The 7,038-nt window shown below is 34.4% G+C and overlaps 1 long non-coding RNA gene across 1 annotated transcript; it reads left to right on the forward strand.

Moving 5' to 3' along the window:
* Window positions 1-1,127: 1,127 nt before the first annotated feature.
* LOC135224114 (uncharacterized) lies at window positions 1,128-5,471 on the forward strand. The gene is made up of 3 exons (XR_010316622.1): window positions 1,128-1,231; window positions 3,363-3,718; window positions 4,189-5,471. It is a non-coding gene; the product is annotated as an uncharacterized LOC135224114 (long non-coding RNA).
* The last annotated feature ends 1,567 nt before the right edge of the window (window positions 5,472-7,038 follow it).

Raw genomic sequence — 7,038 nt, forward strand, 5'->3', positions numbered from 1 at the left:
TATCCATCATCGGGAAGACGGGAAAGTGAGCAATATAGGTAGACAAATAGGCCAGATAATATAAGTTTTTTTTTTATCTCAGGCCAATTTTCTGTAGCTTTTTTTAATATCAGATTTATGTCATCCCAGGCCAATTTTGTGCTAATTTTTTCAGCTGCTTTAGGACCATGTAATCCAAATCTATTGACGTGATAAAATCAGCCGAAAATATCGGACAGCGAATTTCCATATTCCATATGTAGAACAAAGTGGAGGAATGTCAGAATCTCTACTAAGTTTAAACACATTTGATTTACGTAATGTGTAGTACTGACGAACACACGTTTCAAAAAATTTCGTGCGTTTGTGTTTGAATACGAACTCCTGTATATTTATATTACAATATTCGTTATTTCAGCATGCATAATCGGTTTTATATGCTTTAATGTATAATGATCGCGTGACTAATTAGATTGGAAATTAAAGTTCATTATCATCGTTTTTGGGAAAATAAAAGGCTTTAACATGAATTATTTATTCTTTAAACTATTTTCAATCCCGTCCTTCCAGTTCATCCTCATTAAGTAATGGACTCCTCCTACTCTTCTACTTTTTGTTTTTGTTCAAAAAGGTTTTGAACTTTTCTCTTTCCTCCTTTTATCCCAAGCAACTTCACCAACTTTGTCATCAATTTTTTTTACACCATTATCTTACCGCGCTCTGCTTTTCATCACATTATGATATCGTATTTATCAGAATATATCGTATTATAATGTAGTTAAGACACAAGATTTTATGAATTTATTTCGGGTTACTTTCTGGCAGACATAAGGTGACTGGAGGACTACCTAAGGTGGACTAACAAGGGCTACCATTCATATGGCTGTAACACACACAAGCAATAATTAAACTATATATCAAATCTACAATAAAATTGCAATACTGAGAAAAAAAACACAACAAATGAAATTCATTCTTAAAAATGTAGCAGACGATGATCTATGTTTTCTACTGAATGCAGTAACGATGATACTAGTATTGGTTGGCTATTCTGAAAAAAAACATATGTATATAATCTCTATATTTGTTCCCATTTTCTACATTGCAAAAAGTTCAAGGACCCTACAGTACCTAGACTTAGAGCCAACGTTGCCCTCAATGAGCTGGATTTCCAGAATCCAGTTTTCCAGTTGAAGTTGTTGACTGAAGTTGAGTACGATACTACAGGGACAGAGTGTGAAATAATGCCAAGGTATGTTTTTATCAAAGTTATGTATATAATAATGTTGACAGGGACAGGTGTGGATTAGTCTTGCTGAAAATTTCTGTTTGTCATTTATGTTGTTTTTCCTGTTTTATGAGTTAATTCCAAAACAGATCTGGTGAAAGATAGGCTACTGGGCATGAGAAGTTTATTGACTGTCTGTGGATACTAGTGTCCAGGGGACGAAACCTCTAGGGTTAAACACTCCTGGTTAAGTTACGTAGGACACTTTACCTTCTTAAAGGTCAGGTTAATTTTCATAGGTTAGTATGCATTGACAGGTAAATGTCAGTACAAAGTATTTGGGAGCACTCGTAGGTAGATCTATATTACTATTCCGCGGCGGCCTAGACTATGGCAGTTGCGGTTTTTCTATGTACTTTTAGCTCGTGAACAAAAATTTTTAAGCAATATTTATTCGGACGACTGTAATTAATCCCCAGGGGCTCGTACTAAACATGGCGAAATACATTTGACGCCCCAATTCCTGGTGGCTTTCGTATTCGCGGGGACGAACTATGTGGAATGCTTGTAAAGAAATACCCCACAGTTGATCTACATAGCTGTTAATATGACCGTGATGCTTAATATTTCCTTGTGGACTCCAACATTGTGAATGTTTATATTTTTCCTTGAGGAAATATTTAGTTTAAGTAGTTCACTTTTGTTAAAAAATATGATGGCTTTCATCATATCTTGTTTTCATCGTTATTGGTTAGAGAGTTGTCCGTTCCATAAGTTCTCCAATATTTGGAGGTGGCGAGTACTCATTACACATGCGCTACTCAATGTAGCTTTTTATTTGCCTAGTGTACTAATGTAGCTTTTTATTTGCCTAGTGTACTAATGTAGCTTTTTATTTGCCTAATGTACTAATGTAGCTTTTTATTTGCCTAGTGTACTAATGTAGCTTTTTATTTGCCTACAGAATAGTAATTACCTGGCATTCCAACCAACTAAAGCTTTGTTTCCCAATCCATCTCGGATTCCTGAACCTATTAGATCTGGTATTACTGTAGCTTCTTATGTACAAGATTACTAGAATTGCCGATAATGAGATTGCTGAATCTTTTATGAGAAATTAAAACAAAAGTGAATCATAGTCACCTGTAATATTAATGTCAGCCGCGGTAAGTACCTCTCATATTCTAAATTTAGTATAGCGATTGAATTAAAATGTCCCTTAACCTTAAGGTATATGCTGTGTGAAATGTCGCATGGGGTGTGGGTGAGGGTGGGGGCTGGTCGCCCGGCCTTCTCTACCATGAAGGATCAGATGGGGCAGGTTAGGCTCTGATGGATTTCTAGTTTTTGTGATTTTATGGTGCACTTGATCAGGTTAGGATGAGGGAATCTGCCACCTCTGTGACCAGCGAAGTCTTAGACAGTTACGGAATTGAGGGATTCCTTCCTATTGAGGAGGAGATATGTTTTAAACATTCCTTATTACATGAATATAATTTCAAAATTGGATATTGAAGAGGTGGTTGCACAAAAGTTTGACTTGCCGATAACCTCACGTTGGAAATGGATGCGGTAAGTGGATGCTCGATTTTCAAACCTTTCTCTAATTGCAAGAGATTCATGTATTGTGGTTTAAAATACGTATATCTTGTGGCATTGTATTCCACAGACACCTAGTTTGAGGCCTTGTGCTATTCTACAATTATATTCTTTTTAAAAGTTATTTTTCTCTGTCAGTTTAATAACCCTTAGTTTATTGCAGTATAGTTTATTGCAAATGTTTTAGTCTCTGCTTTCAGCGTTCCTGCAGCTCTGCTTTATTGTAAAGATGCAAATGAATTCTTTCTTCAATTTTTTTGGATTTTTTTAGTTTTAAAATACTTCAAACTTCAGTGCCAATTTCCGAGTTTTAATAATGTATCAGCTTTGTAGAAATTCTAGTTTCTAAGCTCTCGCTTTTGCAATATGCAATATTTTTTTATTTTGAGTTTTTAAAGTGTGTTAGATTTTCCTGAAATTTCTAAGTTTGTTTCTAAGCTCACTCGCTTCTGTAATATACTTAGTCTCCATGTATATTTTATTTTCTGATTTCTCGAAACCTCAAAAAAGCAGTGTCATTCATAGTATTCGCTACTAACAGAAATGGTTTCCCCAGGATTGTGAATGTTGAGCAATAATGAAGATGGAGTTTTGCTGTCATATGGAACTTCCATAAGAGACCAAGGCACAAAGGATAGGGACACTTAGTCATTTCACATTCAGCCCGCTATTCAGAAGGAAACTGAAATGTTCCAGTTACCGATTTAAAGTGCGAGGGATGTAGTACACATTTTCTTCAGGAAATGAAGAGAAAACAACCCTGAAGAGGAAAAAGAGGAAGAAAACTACCAAACATTATCCAGTTCAAATTAATGATACACATTTACTTGAGGTGAAGGAAAAACCTGTAAAATGAAAAAAAAACAAGAGGAATGGAGGAAGAAAACCTATATTATCCAGTTAATAAAAAAGGTATAGTCTACATTTTCCAGTTTATAAAGGCTATTCTACGCTAACTGTAGACGTTAGTTTTTTTTGTCACTTATTAATCCTTATTTTCTTCCAGTATAGTGTGTTCAACAGAAGTGTTTGCAAAGGTTTTGTCTTATTTTCAGTCTCTACAGCTGCTTACTGTAAACTTGTAGATTAATTTCCCTAATTCTTATAATATCGAATTAGACAATGCAAATTTGTTTTAAATTATAAATCGTCAGCTAAATTTTAATTAATTTTTTAAGCTCTAATGCTTTTTGGAATATGTATTGATTTTGAATGAAGTTTTGAAACTCGCATATTTAGAGTAATTTGACTAAAATTTAAATCTTAAATTACCAACAGTTTCGAAGAAATTCTAGTTATTTTGCAGTTTGCATTGTTTTCCTACATTAACAATGTGTTGGAAGCAGTTACTATTACTGGAGTAATTTATTTTTGTTTCCCAGGGTTGTGAATACCTGTCAAGTTGAAGCTTTGCTATCTTCAAGAGACATTGATGCAAAACCTCGGGCACTTTTAGGCCTCTCATATTCAGCCCAACATTCAGAAGACGACCGAAATTATATCCAGTTTGAAATGACGAGACACTTTCACTTCAGGAAAGGAGGAGGAAACCCTTGAGGATGAATGACTCAATACGACTACTTTCAAGAGAAATACCTGGTTTAGAAACTTCAAGGAAAGAAGAAGAAAAACATTGCTGAGGAATGAAGGAAGTTGACAACTTTGAAGAAAAAACTAAGCAAAATACTTTAGGGTACTTTGGGGTGAAGAAACTTCACACTTTGAAGAAAAAACTCAGCAAAATACTTTGGGGTACTTTGGGGTAAAGAAACTTCACCCAAGAAGAAGAAAAACCACTTACTTCAGGAAAGGAAAATTAAAAACAACCAAGAGGAATTTAAGAGACTATAGCTTTGAAATAAAATAGTGAAGCAAAATAATTCTGGGTTATTTGTCAAGAGTCTGTGAAGAACAGGAAAATATTTTCAACAAAGATAATTCAGGAAGTAATAGAATATGCTTTGTAGTTTTAAGTTCTTAGAAATTTTTTTTTTTCTATTTTCTACAGATACAGATTTATACTGGTGCTAGGAACGGGTATACTGATTGATGCATCTTTCTGTACAAATTAAACCTTGACTACATTTAAGCCCTATAATTTTCCAACAAATACCTGAGATACAGTGAAATGTCATATTCAGTGAAAGACTTACCATCAAACCCTGACAACAGAGAAAATATAACTATTTGGTTGCGGCCACCACAAACATTCATGTCCATCTTCTTGCTAGTTTTGAGGTATGCCAAGCCTCAAAACTATCCACAGTATGGAAATATATGTTTGCGGTGAGCGCAACCAAATAGCAATTGCAAAGTTTCCTCTGTTGTCAGGTTTTTATGGTACGTTTTTCCATATTTTCTTGTCTTCCACTGAATGTCTTTTCACTGTACCTCGGGTATTCATTGTAAGTTATAGGGCTTAGATATGAACGTTATTTCTTCTTGGTGATCAAATGCACCTCGGATATCGTTCTTGGGGACTTCAGTAAGCGCAGAGTTTCATTCTTGGTAAGAAGGATATAAACACTTGCCTTCGATGTAGTAGATTCACGTCCTGATGGGTACTACTCTGAAAGTATAAAATCTCATTTTCAATCTCATTTGTCAAGTTTTTGTAATCTAGGAGATTTATAAATAACGACTATACTGAATCAACATATAAAAGTATTGATAAAAATTTTAAAGATTTTCGCCTCTGTACCTCAATGGATCTCTAAATATTTAAAGTGCATGAAAGAAAATTACACAGTACTATGCAAAATCAACTACTGAAGAAATAAAAGCATGCATCTATATCCAGGAAATAGCAAATTTCGTAAAAATTTAAAAATACAAGCAGAAGAAAATTTATTTTCTTGTGTAATGCTACACCAACCAATTATGCAACAACATTATTTGGGTAAGGCAGAAAAACTCCAACTATATCCACATCGTTAAAAATCAAAAAGTTTAGTCGCATTTAAATTACTATTGCAGTTTTAAAGGTATCAACATTGGTTAAGTTATCTGAAATACTGGAGTAGTTGGCATGTAATATAAAAAAGACTTTGAGAAAGCAATAAGAACTTAACATGCATTTGTTATAATATGTTGGCCGAGGATATATAATTCTTCCTTTTAAACACTCAGTTTGTCACGAGAATGATAGCTAACACGGGAACATGGATGATAGCTAAGCTAAATAAAGATATACATGTGATGCATAATTTAAATGGTAAAACCCTTTTGCTGGTACAGCAGCCATTCAGTCTAAAGCGAAAGACCTGAAAGAAGGTGCACACGTTCATTTGACACCAATAAGCAGCGAATATGGTCAAACCTTTCTATTAAAACAAGGTATGAAACTTGGGGTTTCAGTTTTACTCTTGCAACACTTGCTGTAAGCATTTCCACATTAAGCCTGCCCATAGCTCATTCAGTGTAACACTACATCTTTGTAGGAAAGCAAAACAATAATTCAAACATTCACCATTGACTACTGATAAAGTCATTATAAACATTAAGCATGAAGATAGTTCAGTGTATGTGACAAGAACAATGTTCTTGATACAAACAGAAATATCAGAGTATTTGTTTTTAAGTACAAAGACAAACCAAGGAACAAGAAAAAGGCAGCGAATAATGGCTTGGCTAATGAGCTGCTGATACAAAGGCCAGTTTATATACCTATTGGTATATAATATACCATTATAAATAACAACTTGTATGCCTACTGATATACAGTATTGTAAAGAACTTTTATACCTACTGACATGCAGTATTATAAAGAACTTATAAGCCTACTGACATACTGTACGTATTTTAAAGAACTAGTATGCCTATTGATACAGTATTGTAAAGAAATTTTAGGTCGTTATGGGAGGAATCAAGTGGAAAGTAGCTTAAATACTAGTGACTTTGCTTTCACGATTAGGCCTAGTATCATAACTGATTTTACTATCATTAGCATGGAAGCTTCTAAGAAGAATATTGCCAGATTCTGTTAAATCTGACGACAACGTGCTTACTGTAATTAAGTATGATCAGTTAAAAACAATGCATATTTAAACTCCAGAAGGAAAGTTACCTCATTTTTAAACCATTTTTTCACAGCCTGCAGTCCAAGTCATCGTATTCTCGCACCTTCAACCACAGAACAAGGTTTTCTGTAATAGCTCTCGCCTTTCTTCGCCCTCTGCTATCAGCAGTAGGTCTTTAGATGTGTTGTTTTAACTATTATTTCTCACATCTGC

The sequence above is a fragment of the Macrobrachium nipponense genome, chromosome 10 (assembly GCF_015104395.2).
Source record: "Macrobrachium nipponense isolate FS-2020 chromosome 10, ASM1510439v2, whole genome shotgun sequence".
In the NCBI taxonomy this organism is placed as follows: domain Eukaryota; kingdom Metazoa; phylum Arthropoda; class Malacostraca; order Decapoda; family Palaemonidae; genus Macrobrachium; species Macrobrachium nipponense.